The following is a 20213-nucleotide window of genomic DNA, read 5'->3' on the forward strand; positions in this document are numbered from 1 at the left end:
TATGAAGATAAAAAGATCCAAGATCAAATGCTGCTAGACAAAGGTGGAAGTTCAGTCTTAGCTTCCTTTGGGCTGAGTATCAGATCTAACTCAAGAGAGAGCAACACTAGCTCCATCACTTCTTACAGCTCAGCAGAAGGTACCTAACCCCAGAAAGGAATATAAAGGAGCAGTTCAGGAGGTTTTCCTGGAACAGAAAGAGGGCTGCCGGCTTAGAAGTCCTCCTCTTGAATCTCCCTTGAAGCCAGTTCGTGTGTCTCCTGATTTGGGATGCCAGCTGGCAGGCAGGATGCTGGAAAGCTGTGGTAAAAAATCTGCCCTTAAGGATGGCCATGTTTCTCCGAACACCGGAGTATGCTTTTAAAATCAAGGAATATGCAACCATGTCTCCATCTCAACCACAAGTGTCTGTCCATGGCAGACACAACAAAAATTAATTTTCCAAACAAGCTGCTTGATTACTTTTTTGTTATTTTATATGATTCCTCGGAGGGCCCCATCATTGCCTTCAGCTAAAGCCATATCTAAAGGACAACATCCCAAGCAGCTTTCACCATGTGACATGAGGGTAGACAGGAATGGGCATTTCCTTTATTTACTACAAGCTGATGGACTCCCACTGGATATTTAATTCAGACTCTAAGCTGTAATCACCAATCACTTGAAAGTTAAATAATTATCCCATTTAAAGAAATCTAACAATTATATTTTGCATCCCCCCCCCTCAGCTATAGCTCTTGCGACAATATTCATCTTGTCCATGACAACTATTATCTGCTATATAAATATTGATGATCTGAGTAATTGCTGTTCTGTACATATGCTTCTCACAGATATAAATTTCTCTGTCTGAAGTAGGCTGCTGACAATGTGCTTTCCTCCTTTTGCATGGCAATGAAACATTACTGAAGGTGTCACTGGGTGGGGGGGAAGGGTGAAGAAAGAAAAAAAGCAGCAAGTAAAAACAGCCCTTGAAGAGGATAAATGCAGTGATGTTTGTCTGTGCTGGGAAGACTGAATAGTACCAAAGAACAAGAAGTTAGTTAAGATGGTATTCAGGCAGCATAAGTTTAGCCTACACTGTGCCAACACCAGGCACTGCTGAAAAGGAAAGAACTGCTCTGGACCCAACACTTGCCACCACTGCTAATCTGGGATACCACGTTCTTGGGACATGTTGTATTGTACCCCCTCATGGTTCACTGATAGCAGGGGTTATTTCTTCTGGATCAAAATCCAATCAAAAAAACAAGTCAATCTTGAACTAGAGGAAGAACACCACACTGAACATTGTGCTGGGATATCCAGTGCCATCCTGTAACCTATGCTAGCACAGGGTCGACATGTCACACAAAAGCAAAGATGGTCTTTAAGCATCCAACACCCATCCATACATACCACAGGCACAAAACACAGCATTTCTTCAAACCCTTTTGCTGGCTCAACATGTTTGCCCAGCAGGCTTTGTGAAGTCAGGTAGTCCTCTGTCTTCCTGCAATTGTCAAAAACCGCTGGAATCATTCCACTGTATGCCCTGGCTCATCTGATCACACTGCCCCCTCGTCTGGCAGTACAAAGACCCAATTTTGACAGAGCCCTCCCACTAGTACATGGACACACACTTCCAGACTTGAAATTTGCCTCTGGACAGTCAACAGTATGTAAGAGATGATGGCTTTCCTTAGTGGACACAGACTTCCTACAATATAAAACCTGAGTCTAAACCTCAATAAAATTACCTCTCTGGAATTATGGGTCAAGAGACAACTTTTTTCAGCCACATAAAATTTGGCAAGGTTTATGCTAAGAGTTTCTTTGTAGAAATATTCTTTTTCCAACATCTTCACCCATCATTTATACTATCTGGAAACAAACACTGGACAAACACCTTTCTTAAATTTAAAAAAAAATTCAAAAATACATATGCTACAAAAGTTAATGGGGAACTAAAAATCTGCCTGATTTACATCCGTGTTACTGAAGATTAACAGAGGGTATGAAGAGGATGGAGAAAGGAACAGGAAAAAAGATACTGGACTCCCTACAGGAGCTGGAGGCCAGGGCAGGGGCCAGAGGTGGGTAGGGACAGAGAGCAAGCAGGAAGCAAGGGAGAATACAGATAACATACAAGCAACATTTGGAGTCTGGAGGTGGTGAAAGAGGAACTCAATGTTTGTAACCAACAAAAGAAGCAAGAGTCTGAAGTCTTACTTTCTCTGTTGCCTTGTTCAAACAACTACATAGTAAGCCATTATACATAATCACAGCAGCCACAAATTTTTAGAGACAGATATATATATATTATAAGCACATGAACAGACTCAGTCAAAGTAGTCACTAAACACTCATGCAACCTATCTGTTCCCTGCGACACTGAGCCATCTGCTTGTTCAGTGTGTCCCTTGTCATATAATTAATTCCCCTTCTACTTTACACAGCTTCTTTCCTTCCCCCTTAATTTCTATAAAGCTTTGGGTTTTATATGTTACAACTGCTGTACATCTCTGAATCTTGAAGGGAAGTTGCTTCCAGCAGAAGATTAAAGGCTGAATTCTTATCAGTAACTCTGGGCATGCTTAACTAACATTATGCCACATAACATAGCCTAATTAGTCCAACAGGTCTTTTAAAAATAATCCACATGACCTCAGTTCTTACACTGAGTCGTTTTGGAGATCAGTTGAAACAGAGCCCTGTGTAATTCTCTAACATCAACAGCACGCTGCATTACTTGAAGCAGACTGGATCCTAACTACAACAACCACCACGTAACTCCCACTATCTCACCTCTGTCTTGTTTTTCCCTCTTCTGTTTTTAAGACAAGACACAACCTAGTGAGCTCTAGCAAGTAGCCAGGCTTACCTACATGGCCTCCTAGATTTCTCGGACCTACTTTGGCTATGTGCAGACTACTACAACTGTGCAGTTGTAACACACTTTATATGCACACGGAATGCTCTACTGCTAATACAAATTATTTTGCATGCAAACACAAAATGCAGGTGGGGCCAAGCCACTAACTGCCCAATTCACAAGCACAGACTTTGTACTCTCAGGCTTTTACATGCATATTAATTTCAATGCAGTGAAATGTACCTATAACTTTGAAAGTCATGTTAAAACATCTTTAAGAAACATGACTCAAATCTTTAGTGTTAGCATTCCTGAGTCACTAAAAAGTAAAATTAAATTTCCATTGAATAATACTCTTATTTTCTAGGTGGTTCTGAATCCCACGTTTCACTGAAATCATGGACACACTTCACTGAAGCTATGCCTGTTCAACCATCTTTTCTTGTACAGCAATGTCGATCTGGAGCGTAAAGAAATACAATCTCCATCCACCACAACTGCATTGCCAAATTTCCTCAGAGAGGATGCAAAACGGCAGTATTCCCAGCTCAATGTGTTTTCATGAAGAGAGCAGCAAGTTTCATCACATCTGTGCCCAAGTCGCTATGTCCACAGAAAGAAATGCTTCACTGCATTTGTATCCCGCTACAGTCTCTCTCACGGAGATATGAAAATGCAATTTCACTATAAAAATAAATACAGTGGAGTGAATAAGTTCTTGCACTGGGCATATGGCCATCTATTTTCATTGCTTTCAAAAAGCCACTGCGCTAAGACCTAGGAGGCAGACACTGTGTGGATTACAGGACCCCACTTCTCTAGCTTTTTCTGATTTGCTTCAGGTTTCCTGGGGAGAGCAAGGGTTGCAATATGGTATTTGTGCCTCCCAGATGCTAAGTACCCTTTCTTAAGAAGCAAGGGCAGATGGATGCTACGTTTACCTTCCTCTACCAGTGTAAGATCTGTAAGCGGGCCTTTTAGTTGCAGCCAAGGCACAGTGAAAGAGGGAACCTTGAACTATGATGAAGGAACAACTACATCATCAGCATGCATCCTTCAAAGTGACACAGAGACCTGTATGGATTTGGGAGGTGCAGCACACCTACCAGTCATTCCCTTCGACAGGACAGAACTACTTTGCACCAGCTTTTTACAGGAAAAGCATTCACAGGAAGAGATTTTGCCAGTACCCGAAGTTTTGTGCTTTACACAACTAGAAAAAATATAGTTGAAAGACTGCCAGAAAGTGTATGAGCACTGTTCTAATCAAATTTATTTACATTATGTACTTCTGATACAGAATACCTGCTACCAAATACATCACCCAATAATTCAAAGACCTAATAACCAGTTTGAGATTCCACGCAATCCGCTGAAACTGTTGTACTGATAAACATCTTTCTTCTACATTTTTCACAGAATCACAGAATATTCTGAGTTGGACGAGACCCACAAGGATCAGAGTCCAACTCTTAAGTGAATGGCCCATAAGGGGATTGAACCCACAACCTTGGTGTTATTAGCACCAGGTTCCAACCAACTGAGCTAATCTCCACAGTTTTGGCTGCAGAAGGTAAGGTGCCAGAAACCTATCTTAGAACAGGAGCTGATGAAATGGGAACATTTACCAAAAAAAATAATACAATACAGTTCACAAACTGGTTTGCTTACCAAAGGAACATATTTAGTAGTTTCCTTTTATGCAGCACTAAAGAACTGCAACTTGCATTTCTTTTGTTTATGACTTCTGTGGCCTAAGACCTTTTCTTCTTCAGCTAATGCCTAGGTGACTCCCAGTTTTCACTTTGAGAATATTCCAAGAATATTCAAGCTGAAGAGAGTCTAAACACATGTATCCTAACACACAAGACTAACCCCCACTTCCTAGGTGTACTACAACCAAACCACTGTTCTGTTTTCAGATGAAGCTGAACTTCAAGAACAGGAGTGATCAGTCCTCTTCATAATTATCTCCAAACATTTAAGGTTTCATGTTGTTTTCTTTTTTCCTTTTGCAGTAAAGCTCACCTGGTTTAAACAACTTCCCTCAATGTTCACCCACACAGGAGGAAAGAAGAAGAGCTGGTGCAAGATGCCATTCCTTTTGGGCAGTTCAGAGCCCTGGAGGGCTCTGAATGGAAAACACTGATGAGATCCACTGAAGGTCACAAAACCCTGCCAGGAGTCAGATGCAGACAAGATACACTAAAGAAGTAAAACAAACAAAACCCCAAACAAACCAACTGCCCCCTTATATCACTTTTCTTTTTCAGCTTCTTACCTGCAAATCTTGCCACAATTGGAAAAGTGGCAAGAAACAAAAAGGTTAATGTGGAAATAGAGTAATTATTTAACCCACAATTTCCTAATACGTTTTGAAAGTACTGTCAAGGATTCTCCTCTCCTGGAAGAGATGTATTTCACACAGAGAAGCTCAGAATTTCTGTCATGTGTGATATTACCGAAACGCTCGAAGATGGTTTCATCCATCTAGATGACTGCACGCATCCTTTCCGCTGAATAAGCAAGCCATGCTGAAACAAAACAGGATCCACACCTTACCCTGTTTGATTTGATTTACACAAGGGGCAAGCTGATACATCTCAAAAGCATGCATCATATCACACCCTGTGACTTCAGACCCTCTGAAAGCCATTACTGGCTTTTGCTCAGACACGTGTGTCATGAACAAAATGGAGAAGGGAGGCTTCCTGAGCTGTGATCCAGGGACAGCTAAGCAGCAGGCAGGTCAGGACATTCAAAGAAAAGCATTGCTCCTTCAGAGCTAGGAGTTGCCACCACCTGTCGTGGTCACATTAAAAAAAAAAATAAAAAGCTAATGAGCTAAAAGAAAATTAACCAGACATGGCTATTCAATACCCTAGACTAGTTTTAAATGAATGCAACAGTGCTGTAAGTCAGAAAAGGATATGAAAGGGCAAGTAAGTGGAGAATTAAGCCTATGTTTATCTACCAACAGAATACAAAGTGGAGTAACTTGCAAGTTGTTAAATGCTTCTTTGTCATAGAAGTATCTTTACATAAATCACTGATTTTCACCAGCTGATCTGTGGTAAGTCAGAAACATCCATATATTTTGATTTTTTCCTCCATACATACATGTGTAAATGCCCACCCAAACCTTTTTCTTCAGGCTTTGACTTTTCTCATTTTGCCACTAAGAGAAACATAGAAGAAAGAGGGTGCGAGAAGGAGAGAAGAGGGAACTTTTTGTATTTTGCTTTTAAAGTAAAAAAATAGGTGGAATACATTTCTTTTTGTGGACTTTTTCTGGTTTGGGAAAAAGCATTTTCCATTTGATTAATTCAGTCAGCTATACACGTGACAAATACCAAGAACAAACAGTTTTGGACCAAAGAGCCTGGCCCTTTGATTTCACCTATAAAAATATGGATATTTCTATATAAAGAAAGTCAATCTTCAGTTCTAAACAGAGGATATGAAAATCAGATTCCCCTGCACTCTTCATACACTGGCCCTGCAGTACACTGCTGATCCACAACATAGAGAAGCATCTAAGCCTCTGCAGAACACATGCCACGGCCACCTTTATTTCTATTTGACAGCACAGGACATAATTAGCATCTTCCAGTTTCTCTTCCCCACTGCCAGTGTAGAACATTTGAGAGTATGAATGGAGGTTTGAGCAGAAGGCCTCATAAATTACACACAGACACAGAGATCTTTTCTGTTTAATACCAATCTTCCATAGGTCTCTAACAACAGCCACGAGCACCACCTACTAATCATCCCATCAGTAATGCAAATAACCATCTTGACCTCTCATCAAGTGTCTCTCCAGCTTAAACTCTGTGCCCTCAGACTGCACAGTCCTGGGTGCAAAAGTTGCCAAGTCCCGCTGAAAGACCCTTGGTGTGACAGCGCTGCGTACCTCACGCTCCGCAGCAGCAGCCTGCTGAGCACAGCCATGGATCGGGAGCCAGAGCTCCCTCAGCTACTGGAAGGGCTCACAAGCACTTCTGTCCCTAGCTCGGCACACATGACACAGCCAGATATTGCAAGAGCAGGTATCTCAGATCTCACGAAGGAGGCATTGTTCAGCTACAGCAACATACCTTCAGGCTCCTAGAACAAAATGCTGAGTAAGCAATACAGCAGAATGGCTACAGCACTAGCTTGGCACTCAGAAAATAGAAACAGGACCTTGTTTTAGCACCCACCAGGGCCATCACACCCTGCTCCAGGGATACCACAGCAGTGCTGCTACGCTGGACAGACCTCATACTCACATTTTCTGTGTCTCCAGCCCCACCTCTGTCCCCATCTCCTGCTGTTGAATGAATCCTGGCCTTGGTGTGTCATTTGCCATGCCTAGGGTTGCAGATGGACCCTGTTAGAGCACTTTGAAATCAAAATGATGAGAAAGGAATTCTTCTGTGAAACACCATACCTGCCCTGCCAGTGAAGTGTGAATTGCAAGAGTTTCTGAAATAAAAATAAATGTATTTTTATTAGCCCCTTACCCTTGGCATCAGGCCCATACTGCCAGTTCTCATAACATTTATAGGGAAACTGGCATACAGAACGGTGCAGCAAACAAAAGGAAATCCTGTGAGAATCAGGTCAAAAAATACCATAACAGCCTTGATCCCACAAAAGCAAAGACAAGCTACACCTGGACGAGCAAGCTGCAGCTACAGTCACTGATGTTAACAGATCTACCACGGCAAAAGGAAGAAAACAGGCTTCCAATCATGTGCAAAATAGCATAATTCAGGTTTTCTTTTAAATAATTATATTTGGAAAGTATCGCTAAGGAAAAAAAAAAGCTTAAAGAATTTCAATATTCCAAGTAACACCACCAGCACCTCAACACCCCTGGTCCTGCTGCGAGCACGCACACACACATTGCCGAGCACAGCTCAGCCACTGCTGGCAGTTCCCAGCCTCGCTGAAGGGAGAATTGCTGGGCTCCCAGTGCCACTCTCAGCAAATTTCTACTTTCTAAGCAGCAAGCGTCTGTACAATAGAAGCCCTCCTATCAGCATTGCCAGCTGTGCCCAAAGCACAAAAAGCACAAGCACGTACACTTGTAAAACCTCAGTGTTTGCCTGCGTGTAAACACTGCACTTCTGGAAAGGGAGAGAGAATATTTTCAGAGTAAACAGTGCAAAGATTTTGTGTCCTTTAGGATGTAAGAAAGCTGTTGTGATCCACTCTCATCTTCCCCACTCACTGCCTACTCAGCCAAGGCACCTCTGTAACTCACAGGGATCGCGACCACGTCTCACAAGCCTGTTTTACTGCCTGCAAGAAGAAACTTTTCCTCTTGAAGCAGTCCAGCTCCCTGGTGTGCTATCCCTCCTAATGTTAGCTTACAGCCATTAAAATACCAACCAACTCCAGAGCAGGAAATGAAGCAAGAGGAACCCATTTCTAAACCTCACCACTGGAATTGAAACTGTTGCCCCAGGGAGCTTAAGTAGGGGAAAATGAGGGAGAAAGTAGGGGAAAATGGCCCCACAGCCAGATTGGACCCCAGAAATCCTTACAGAGGTACGAGAGAGGTGGAGAAAATAGGCACGCTAAAGTACTGAGGCAGAAGACCATCTCCACCCCAAACTATTCACTTTTAAAACAGCACCACTCCAAGCCCCAGAGGACGCCTTCTTTTAAGCAACTTCCCCTGCAGCTGATGGGAACAGAAAGCTTGTCTGATGAAGATGCTAGAACTTTACGACTGGGACTTTTAAATTAAAGAGCCCACTCCTGAAAGGTGTCCTGTTCTCAGCTTTTGACTTGGGAGAAAGCAGGAGGAGGCAAGAGAAAAGACTGATACGTTGTTCTCTTTACTAAACCACCTATATGTGTACTTTTTCAAAACATGCAGAATTATGACAGGTTACGTTTGAGTTAAGGAGCCTGCGGAGAGAAGTTCTCAGTCCCAGAGGAAAGAAAAGCTAGGAACAATACTACAAAGAAGACTGGTTTTGTTAAAGCCTGAGTTAAAACAAAACTTAGACAGAGAATGTTTTCATCCAATCGTGGATGAAGCATACTCAAACAGAACACCTGCCTAGAAGAAAACCTCATGCAGCACGCAACTGCTACTTGCAGACTGAGCAGGAGGGCTTCATCAGCCGAAAAAGGATCTTCCCCGTGTTATGGACAGGAAGGTGTCAGTGCCAGAAGGCTGACATGCAGCATGGAGGAAACATGGACCCATGCTGCCGGTCACCACAAGCCAGATGGCTCCAGCATCCTCATTCCTTTCCATGAGGATGAAGGGCACACAGGGGAAATTACAAAACCAGAACCTAGGTACCCCTCACAGGCTTGGGCACCTTGACACCACAGGTGCTTGCAGGAGACTTTATTCTCCAGATGCATCAGGACAGTATTTCAGATCTGATTTACTGTCTAGACATTGCATGCTATTACACAGTACAACTGAAGAAGACTGAGAGCATCAGAGTGTGGAAAACAGACTGGCCCAATCTTTTTCTTTTTCTTTCTTTAAAAACAATACATTTTGCAGCCTACATCAACATCCTCACAAAAATGCTCGATCTGTCCTGCATCTCAGAAGCCAGCTGCTGAAAAACATCCACAATACAATTAAAACATGGATTCCATTAAGTTTCACTTCCCTCTGCAATTTTATAATCGTCTCATCCATCAATTTTGAAAGAATATTAATAGTGGCATCAGCTGGCTCTCCCCCTCCTCTGCTGAGCCAGCTGTTTGCAAGCCCTGTCCCTGCCTCTCAGAGTCTGACCACAGATGCTGTGAGGAAGAGGAGAGGGGGGAGGCAAACCAGGGGTCAAGAGAGGCCAGTGGAGCACACCTAACACTGGGGCCACCCCACACAGGAGCCACTTCTTTCCCAGAGGAGCTATGGCAACTTATGGTGCCTGAAGATCTTTCTAAACATACTTACTTCAAAAGAAAACCACACACACAAAATAGAGACAACAAGGTTGTGTGACGGATTAACTGAAGCCTACCCAAGCTCAGATCAAATCCCAGGCATGCAGGCTTACCAACCCCTTCCAGGCTGGAGATGGCTAGGATGGACGTGCAATATTTTCTGGTTTTGTTTTTGGGTTTTATTCTCCCACAAAACCTTATTCCCTCCTCTATAAGATGTGTAGATCTCTCCATTGATACAAGTCATTTCTCCCAGTAACATTCCACAGACTAGACAAAGTCCTTGGATCCCCAAGTACCTTTGGACAAGAGCTGAAGACCAGTCCCATGCTCCTTTTAATACTCTCTCCTTTTCAAATACTTGAAGTTCAGTAATCAAATCCTACCTCTTGGACTTACGCACAGTGCCAATGCAAGGAGAAAAACTAGTTGGTGCCAGTTTTTAGCATCTGGCTTATTAATTATTTTGTAAAGATGTACAATCTGTTGAGTCATCTGAAACATTTTAAGACACTGACATTATTTTACGAATCTAGTCTGACATGGTTTATAGCAATCATGGTCATGATTTATATCAGAAACTCCCAAGAACACAAGTCTGACTTTTAAATCATTATCATCCCAACTGTTTCACTTCAGGTCAGTCTGTTCCAAGGCCAAATTTTGTTGGCAAACATATTTTCTTTGCTGGTATATCCACTTTTCCTCATCTAGTTCAATGAAACAAAAAAGCCCAAAGTACATAAAGAAAGACAATTGTTATGCTCATTTGAACAAAACCAAAAATGTCTACTTTGTCCCCTCTTGCTGCTGCGTAAGGTTTTTATTAACCATTCCCCATCCTCTGAATAAAGCTGTAGGAAGAAACTCACTATAAATTGGTCAGAAGACAGACAGGCAGACATCTAATGACTTGCTGAGACTACAGACATCACTTCTCTGGAAAGTGGCCAAGCTGCACCAACTTGCATTTCAGCTGGAAGCCCAGTCTCTAGAACCCACACACTCTTTCTTGCACTATCATGTTGCTATTCAGTTCCAGGGAACAAAAAAAGCCCAAGCAACCAGCGTTCCTCACTATGAACTGATGTAATTTCACTATCATGTTCAACTCCACGGAAGGTAGGTGAGATCAAGGAAGACCGCATACAAAAAAACAGTGAGAAACAGGGCAGAACACAGCATTTTCTTCAGATGTATATTATTTATATAGAGTTGGCCTAAAGCACCCATTAACCCATTGTTTGATCTCAGAGGATGCTCACAGTAATTGCTCTGGTCTAGAAGTAAGATGAATCCTCTAAAATGCTTCAATCAAAGGTACTGGACTGGTCTTCACCTACAGTTTGAACAAGCAAGTATTACAGATTTAAACTGGAATCAAGATTGTATACAATCCTACCAGGTTATCTAGACCTGGGACCTCTGGAAAATGATAGGTGGCATCAGAAGTAACAGGTTACAGTGATGTTACCCAAAAACACGGGGAGAAGTAGATGGCATCTGTTAGGGAAGCACAGGAACAAAGGGGAAGGAGGCAGGACTGCGGAGGGTGAGTTTAAGGAGATGAGAAACTGGGCTGCAACAGAGTGAAGAGCAGGACAGCACAGGCAAGTCAAAGAGAACTTGGGAAGCACCAGTGTTCTGCCTACCTCATCCTTAAATGGGATCTCAGGGTAACCTGGCTCTGGGCTGCAAAACCCCCCAGCACACCAGCAGATGACCCCCTGAGCACATCACCTCACTATATCAACAACCATCATCTATACCTAAACAGTGCTCTTCAGCACGCCCTTATCTCATGGGTCAGAAATCAGCCCAAAGGTCTATGGCCTTGGGATTACTCACACCACTGCAGATTAATGTAACAAGGCCTAATTTTTATGTATCTCTCCCCTTTCCCTTTGTACAGTTATAAAATTACATTTAAACCTAGCTATGTTAATTTTTAATACAAAGACTGCAAACTTGATCATTTCAAAATTAAGACATATCATATGAAGACTACACACAGTCTTCATCAAGCTCCTGTATACATCTGCATTGACTGTCTCCAATTCAATTATCACAAACCATTTGAGCCCTGGAAATCAACTGCTTTGAGAAAAAAGATAAGGTTGTATGATAAAAGCAACAGCTGTCTCAAACACTGCCTCATCCAGTGGAGGTCAGGCAGATTAGTGAACAGGGCAATGCAGGAAGAAAAAGAGACAACCACCTTGCTTGAGGAAGTTGGACATACCATTTGCAGGCTCCTTCTTGGCTCCACAGTCTAAGATGCTCAGCAAGTCTCTGAAACAAGTTTTCTTCTTCAAGTGACCCCTAATGGGGCAGTGCCCACCTCTGCAAAGCCAAGGCATTTAGAGCTAATCTACAAGAGTGCCGACACTAACAGCTGGGTCCTTGTGCTTCCAGCAGATGAACTGCTACGTCATGCCAGGTACTCTGGGACAAACGGAAAATAAAAATCATCCCCAAGTATCTCTTTGAGGCAGCCAAAATTGCAGGTGTTTCAATCACTTAGGGTTTATTTGCTCTTTGACTCCATTCCTCAGCTATGAAAATGAAGACAGTACCTCTCCCTGAGATGCTGCAAGAATAAGAACTTCCCCACCTGAAAAAGCCCCCCAGGAAGAAATAAGCAGCACTGTTCAGTTCAAGGTCTGGGTGGGGTGTAAAATAAATAGATGTGGAGACACATGCAGAAAGTAAATGTGGGGAGAGAAAATGAATTATACAGCAATTACCTATCCGGTGAAAGAGGGACACTGTGAAAGGGGAAAACTGATGCAATTACAGAATTAAAGATTGTATCATAATGCAGATGCAAAGGGGAGTTCTGCAATGTTAGTCCTGGCACTTCAGTGCTTTGTCCGCCAGATTTTGTAACCCCATTGTTCTCCTGATGTCATTATTTTGTAAGCAATCTAAATCTAATACAATTATGCATTCATATGTTTATAACTTTTCATCATTAATAACGTTTGGAAAAACTGGCAGCCTCCACTCCCAACATGATTGATGCCTCCAATAGATGGCTGTGCACAAAACTCTTTTTCTTCCACCTTTATCTGAGGTAAACAGCAGGAAGAAGAGAGGGAGGCTTTACATTCAAACTTCGATTCCATGAACGAACATTTGGGGGTTTTGGGGTTGTTTCAGAGGAGGAAACCAAGACCAACATCAATCAACAACTCTGAAATGAATTGTCACAAATCAGATTTTAAGAACAGATGTACTAAGCAGCTGATGTGCTTTGCCCAAGGTTAGAAGGAAAGCTCCCAAGGCCTGGATCCCAAATGACCCCACTAACAGCCTTCTGCCCAAGCCACTGAATCCCTCCTACTGCCACATTAAAACTTATTTAAGTGTAATTACTGCTGCTAACTTCAGGTCAGGAAGAAGCCCATCATCTCCAGGCTGTGTTTGTTGGTGAATGCAGTCAGCTAGCAACTCCAGGGAGAGTGCCATATAAAATACAACTGCAAGCAAACATTACAGTTGTATGTGTTCATCCTGGATGATAATTGTTATATTGGGTCTTTTAAGTAAATTACTCTGCACACCTTGGACTTCAGGAAAATTGCCAACATATTTCTGAGCATCAGACAAGTCTGGGTCACCCTGTTTCATGAGAGTAAGCAGCTACAATAGCAACAACCTAACTTGTTTTATTTGCAGATGGTATTAGCTGGCAAGAGGCAGTGTGTCTGACAGCACGCTCCCTATGCATGCTTCATGCTTTTTAAAAAGTCTTATTTGCCTTTGTATGCCCCCACTTGCAAACATACACCCAGCATTTCTTCTAAACAGTATTTTTACCTTGTCTAACAGGTGCTGGCAGCTACTACCACAAGCTTTACACGCTTTTTTGTTCCTAACAAAGCAAGTTTCACTTCCATCTTTCCCCATCCTCAGAAAGAAGAGCCTGCAAAACCTGGAGCTATCAAGTCCCTGAGGTGCAGTCAGTCAGAGCCTGCAACGTCCTAGGAACTTGGGCCATACCAGCCCTTTCCAGTGCACATCTTTTGGAAAAGTTCCACCATGGAAAAGTCCATTGTGGTGATGAAAGCATTGCAATCCTTCCCTCCTGGCATGCAACCTGCTCAGCTCAGTTTAAAAGCTAACAGACAAGGCACTGCACCATCACTAAATGTATATACTTAGCCCAATACATTTAACAACAGGCAGAGATGGTACTGCAGCAACATTTTACCCCACAACTGCCTGCTTCAGGATTTCTGACACAGAAGTTTGAGTGTCTGGCACCATCAGAGGAGGGACCTGCACAGGATGTCTTGTCCAAGCCCAAGAGTTCATTCTCACCACAGTCATCTACCATGCCAAGATGCCAGTGGTCTGAGCTGGTGTCCAAGGACAAGAAAGGAAGGGAAACAAGAGATATTCTCCTTCACTGAGTGACACTTCTCTAATAGTGCATTCAGATGCCAGAGATTCACAGGTAGAGTTTGTGTGTGCGGAAAGGGAATAACATCTCCTTTTGCCCAGTTGGCATGACTTGGTGCTCCACACCCTCCATAACCCACGATGGGCCCAGCTACACAGTTCCTCCCTTCATCTCACCTTGACAGACACATCTGCTTTTACTTCCACCACAGGCTGTCTGAACAGGGGTGGCATATGCGTATTTGAGACTCACCTTGGCCCTGTCACATAATATTTTGATATTAGAGAGTGACACTGGTGATCTCTGAAGAACCACGCTCTATGCCCCAGGACAACAGGCATGTATTGTCTGAAGATCAGCAGCAACAAAGAGGGTATCAAAACACGCACTGGCTGAAGAACTGCATGTGCACCCCACAAATGCTCTTGACACCTCTGACACCTATTTCTAATGCCGATGCTTGTCCTTCCTTCAGTCCAAGTCTGGAAGAACTGTGCCCACCACATCAAACACAGCTATAATGTCTAGCACAGACACAGCCTGGGTGAGGGTGAGTCTGCTTTTCTTAGTCAATGTTGTCCAGGTGTCCGAGGCAGACCACCCAAGCCAAACCAGCTGCATATATACTGGGATGCTTAGCAACACAGGAGCATGCCCCTGACATCTTACAGTACCCCATCAGCCCAAGTGCACACCTGCAGGGGGCTGTGTGGGAATCAAGGACTGTATTCACTCTCAAGCTATTTTGGGAAAAAAATATGGCTCTGAATGTTATCGGTGTCAAATTATCATTGAATTCAACAGGATGATGCTGGTGAACACCCAGATTATCATGCTGTCATTGCACATGTGCAAGTTTGCACATAAGTCCTGCCCAGGGTGCACATTCCTATCTGATCTGATGCTCACCTTCATTCAGCCCATGGTGTCCTGGAGGTCAAAGAAAGCAGGCTCCAAGCTATTGGTGTCAGCCTGCAAGCCACATTAAATCTCAGGTGGCTTTAGCTTGACAAACTAAAGGGTAGCCAGGCTGCAAGGAAGAGTACCAAATGGGACCCATCTGTGGGAGATCTGTGTCCTCTGTCCTCCTGCCCCTCCACTGCAGCCACTGCAGCTCCCTCCGACGTTACCTCATAGCCACCCATGCCCTGGAGACCACACACACCCTGCAAATTGGCCAGGGCTACAGAGGTGCTGTATGTTTGACCACCACACATGTGATGCCTGGTCAGGCAGCTGCTAGCAGGCAGAACACAGAATAGCTGTAAACAGTCTAGTTTTTGTCAGAGAGAGCAATGCTTTAAAGCTTTCCCAGCCAGCCACTAATCTTAACAAACACAAGTGGGAAATTAGTGATCTTCCAGACTGTCAACCATTGGTGCAATCTGGCTGAAACTGGCCAAACAGGAGACAAAAGCGCTCATTTCCTGGGGAAACTAAGTTAAAATGAAATAAAATAAAACCAGATGAAAACTGTGGTGTGTTTGATTAGTGGTGTTTCCATGTTCTGCTACGGTCCAGAAAACAACGCCTTGCTCAATCGAGCCTGGAAGCTGCACAGTACACACTGCAGTTCAGCTCTGTAACTGCCCAGCTGTTTTGCATCTGGAATGGGAAGGGGCAAATTGCAAACTCATTTACATCTGGGGGTTACTCCAGAGGGGTAATTTCTGCAGCAGGAAGACAGACAGGGCAAGGGGATCTGCATCTGAAAGGGGTGAAATGCCTTGTCAGGCTAAAGGACTATTACTCAGCTCTAACTATGAAAGCAGCTGGGGCTCCTCTCTCCTTCACAAGCACCAGGCCTGGAAATGAACGTATCCCAGAGACTTCAGCATCCTTCTGCTTACCATTCCCAGCATCCCTAAGCCCATGCTTCTGGTGCTTGGCCACCAAAGGTGCCTTTGAGGCAGGGGGCAGCTCTGCTGCAGTCGTATCAACAAATGCTGAGCCCTTGTCAGCCGAGGACATAGGGAGATGCTGCACTGATGAGAGCTGGAAGGGTTTCCCCTAACCCCGCTCAGTTTCACAGATCATGCTACAGAGCTACATCAGTTCCAAGGACTCCTCTGCTCCCATCGCAGAGCACAGTATAGCAGCAGAAAACAGCATCAACAAAGCAGGCAGGCAACTCCGGACAGACTCAGAAACAGCTGCGGAATTTCTCTGGAAGAGCTGCTTTCTGTAAAGGGGGAGGATAGCCCAGCCTCCCATCTCACTTCCAGCCCACCCACCCACCGGATATAGGCAAAGTGTAAGAACAGGAGAGAATTTAAGGCATGCCAAGATCCCAGGCTCTGGAAACTAGTTTCCCACATGCTCCACAAAAAGAGAGCACTCATGCCCAAAATCTACTGCTTTGAACTCAGATTGCACACCATTTACTCAGCTGAATAACCACGCTCAAGTCAGTGAAATTTCTTGCCTGAATATCTTGATGTACAGAAGGGCTGCAGAACTGGCTGACAAATAAACACAGGTATACAAAGGACAATGTAAGAACTCCTCTTAAAAGGGCTGGAGCCTTAGGCCAGGTCCCAAAGTCAATACCCATGTGGTCAAAACCACAAATCACAGGGTCTTTGGTAGGGTCACATCAATTGATCAGGTCATCATCTAGGTCCATGCATACCTCTCGACCCATATCCTCTAGGCACCATCAACTGATTGGGGTCACAGTCTGAAAAATATTTCACTGACTTAGAAAACTAAATTCTGCTCAAAAGGATGGCTTGAGCACTTAGGAGTATAAGCTTCATTAGTTTCTAGTAAGACTTCAGGTCCCAAGTGCAAACTAATCCTCCATAAAACTCCAGCAGAGAGGCACCACTGTTCCCACTCTGCCAGTGCTGGTCCCAAGTGTGGTCAGCTCTTCTGCATGGAACCCAAACATGATATGGCATTTGTTCTCAGCCCCATGTGAGTAAAAAATATGTGTAGTTCACACCCTGGAAGGCTTGTGAGAGGCAGCCCTGAGCTTAAACCCTTTGCATGCAAGCCTGCTTGTTAGTATCCCTATTTAATTTCATTAGAACAACTCACATGACTGAAGTTAAAACTATGTTGAAGCCTCTGTCAGACTGTGGCTGACAGAGTTTCTGATCCAGTTCATCGAGGGGTCAAGGTGAGAACCCTGAACTGTAGCCAGGAACAGGTATGACAAAAACATATCCACGGATTTTGGCAAAGTTGAAGGCCCAAGTGATTCATGTGGGGAAGGGTGACCAGCTCCCAGAAGCATCTACCTGCCCGTTCCCTAGGCGCTCTGCTAAGCCACAGCAAATCTTTGGATGAGACGCTCATTCTAAGTTATTGCATTTGAACATATAATTTAAACATACTATATTAGAGCCAAAGCAATATTTATTGTCTCTCTGGCATTTCCAATCTGGATATTCCACAGCTCTGGCCAGTACTCCCAAGACTTCCCAATATGCATATAAAACTTACAGCAGGTGTGGCCCAAACAACTTTGCTCCCCCCAGACAAGCAGCAGAAAACACATCATTTCCATTTGTCTCCACACACCTGGCCAGCTATCCAAACCCTCTAACAGACCTTCACAGCTTTGAACCAGAGGTTTGGGCTTTTTAACTACACTGCCAACAAAAAAGCATGTGCATGGCGGGAATTTTCCACAGAGCTCCATCCCAACCATCACAGGCACACCAGTGCTGCCAGTGCCACAGCCAGCAACAGCACAAGGCTGTCCCAGCTGTGCGCACCTCGGCCAGAGCTACTTTTATGTTTCACCTTTCACGCAATCAATAAGCTGAAATCCAGTCACACACTATTACACAGCCAAGAATAGTGTTTTCAGCAGAAGGGGTTTTTTCCTAAATTACTGTTATTATAATCCCATAGGCTCTACATTAGTGCAGACTCGGTGGACATTTCAAAAAGGCCTGTAACTCCAGCCTGGGTACAGAAAGGCTGAAAACAGGACCTTCATATACATCATAAGTTGGAAGGTTACAAATACGTTCCAACAGCTTCAATCAGACCCAAAATCTTAAGCAAATCTGTATCAAAAGCTCTCTGAAACGTACTACTGAAAAAAAAAAAAAAAAAAACCAGAAAAAGAAAACAAAAACCATGGGCCATATCGGTGAGGAAGAGTTTCAGTGAGGAAACAAGAACAGAGGAATTACTATGTTTACAGTTCAATTAATGGGACCTTATCAAAAGCCTGTTTGCTTTTTTTTTTTTCTAGACACCTATTACACAAACACACACCCTTAATGCTTCCCTGGCTAGCAGCCTGCTGCACACATCCTAAGCGTATCCACGTTTCAGGAGAGGCAGAGCTGCTCCCGGAGAAGTCCCTCCGCCGTCCGGCGTGTCGGAACAAAGCGCTCGGGTGATGGATGTCGGCAGGGTCCGTAAATCACATTTTTGGCAGCTCGACCTCGGCCAGGAGACAGCATCTAACGCCGTAAGGAACTCTGAACGCTGCCGCTCTGCAGAGCAGGGATCCTATCCGGGCAGGGGGCTTCACGCCTCTCCTCCTCGTTGGCTTAAAAAAATAATTAAAGCCGTTTCCTAAAAGCCCGGCGAGATGTCTGGCACTTAATGACAGCACTCGAGTTACCGCATATCTTCTCTGCTAACTGCCGGCATGAGGAAGGGAGCGGAAAATCAACCAAAAAAAAAAAGAAAAACACCAACAAAAGAAAAACAACAAACAACGCTAAACCACCACCAAACCTCCCGCAGGAACAAAGGACCCCACCAAACCCCTTCTCTAAGTTATCTGGATTTACTTGCTCGCGAAGCACACGGATAACCCTCCTCAGCTCGGAACAGCGCTGGCACGATGCAGGCGCGACCCCGCCGGGTTCCGAAGTGCCCGCCGGGTGCCCCGGCAGCCTCCCGGGGCGAGGCGGGCAGTGGGCGGCCCCGGGCGCTGTTCGGCCGCTCACCTGCACCGCGCATCGCCCCGGCACCGCCCGCGGGAGCGGCAGCCGCGCAGCCCCGCTCTGCCCGCAGCCAACCGAGCGCGCCGGGGCCGGCCAGGACGGGCGCTTACGAAACCCGCGTCTCCCCCTCGCCCGGGCGGGAGGGAAGGAAAGGAGGGAGGCGTGGCGGGGGGCATCCGCGCTCGGGGCGGCCCCGCTCCCCGCCGGGAAGAGGAGGAGGGGGAGGCGCTGGATCCACCGCACACGAGCATCGCCCGCCGCTCCGGGGGGACAGCCGGGGAGGAAGGGAGCCCCGCCGGCGGGAAGCGGGCGCCCACTGACCTTGCCGCCATCCGCCGCCGCCGTGCCTGCCCGCGGGGTGGCAGCCCCGCGCCCGCCGCCGCAGCCGGCGCCTTCGCCCCGGCAGCCGGCGCCGCCCCCCCGTCCCCCCCGCCCCGCCGGGGTGCGGGGCCGAGCGAGGCGGGGCCGAAGCGACGGGAGCGCCGGAGGCGCCCGGTCTCTGGTGCGCCCCACCCCGCCCCAGCCCGGGCCGCGCCGGCCACTCGCGGCGGGCGAGGGCGAGCGGGACCCGGACCCCCCAGCAGCCGCCCGGGCGGGCAGGGGCGGCCGCGCAGCGGTGAGGGCAGCGGCAGCCGCGGGCACCCCGTGCCCTGCACGGCACGGTCCGGCCCCGCCAGCGGCGAGAGGGGCGATGCGGTACTCGGGGAATTCCTCAGCGCTGGCAAAGGGCTCTGCGGGTTTAAGCTGCGGCTTGTTTTGCCACCTGGCCCAAGGTGAGGGGCGCCTTGGTGCACCTGAGCGCACTCCCCGAGGGGCGACTGGCTGAGGGGCGGCTGTTCCAGCACACCCACCAGAGCTGCCCCTGCGAGGTACGCAGGGCTGTTGAAGACCCCCGTGCAAAACAGGTTCTCTGGCTCAAGTGACTGGTGCCTTGAGCCTTGAAGACCATCAATCTCAGCTAGGGGCTTAGAGCTGTATCACCAGTGCACATTAAAGTAAGAGAATACGTACATGTGGCATGTTTTCTTCCCACAGCAGACCAGGGCTGGGCTAAGGAATAAGGCCTCCTTTTTATCCATTGCTCCAAGGCCTATGCCTATTACAGAGCACAGGATCATGG

The 20213-nt window shown here is 45.7% G+C and overlaps 1 protein-coding gene across 7 annotated transcripts in view; it reads right to left on the reverse strand.

Moving 5' to 3' along the window:
* Window positions 1–19482, reverse strand: part of RNF152 (ring finger protein 152) — a 43729-nt gene extending 24247 nt beyond the window's left edge. The window contains exon 1 of one of the 7 annotated variants that reach the window (XM_032694717.1): window positions 19415–19482. The gene's annotated coding sequence lies outside the window, so the exon portion shown is untranslated. Of the gene's footprint in view, window positions 1–1398; window positions 1504–4882; window positions 4969–11418; window positions 15382–18410; window positions 18912–18937; window positions 19044–19414 lie in introns of those variants that run through there. The other 6 variants (XM_032694690.1, XM_032694762.1, XM_032694732.1 and 3 more) reach the window with 6 other exon arrangements.
* Between the last annotated feature and the right edge of the window lie 731 nt (window positions 19483–20213).

Source organism: Chiroxiphia lanceolata, chromosome 1 (genome assembly GCF_009829145.1).
Source record: "Chiroxiphia lanceolata isolate bChiLan1 chromosome 1, bChiLan1.pri, whole genome shotgun sequence".
Classification (NCBI taxonomy): domain Eukaryota; kingdom Metazoa; phylum Chordata; class Aves; order Passeriformes; family Pipridae; genus Chiroxiphia; species Chiroxiphia lanceolata.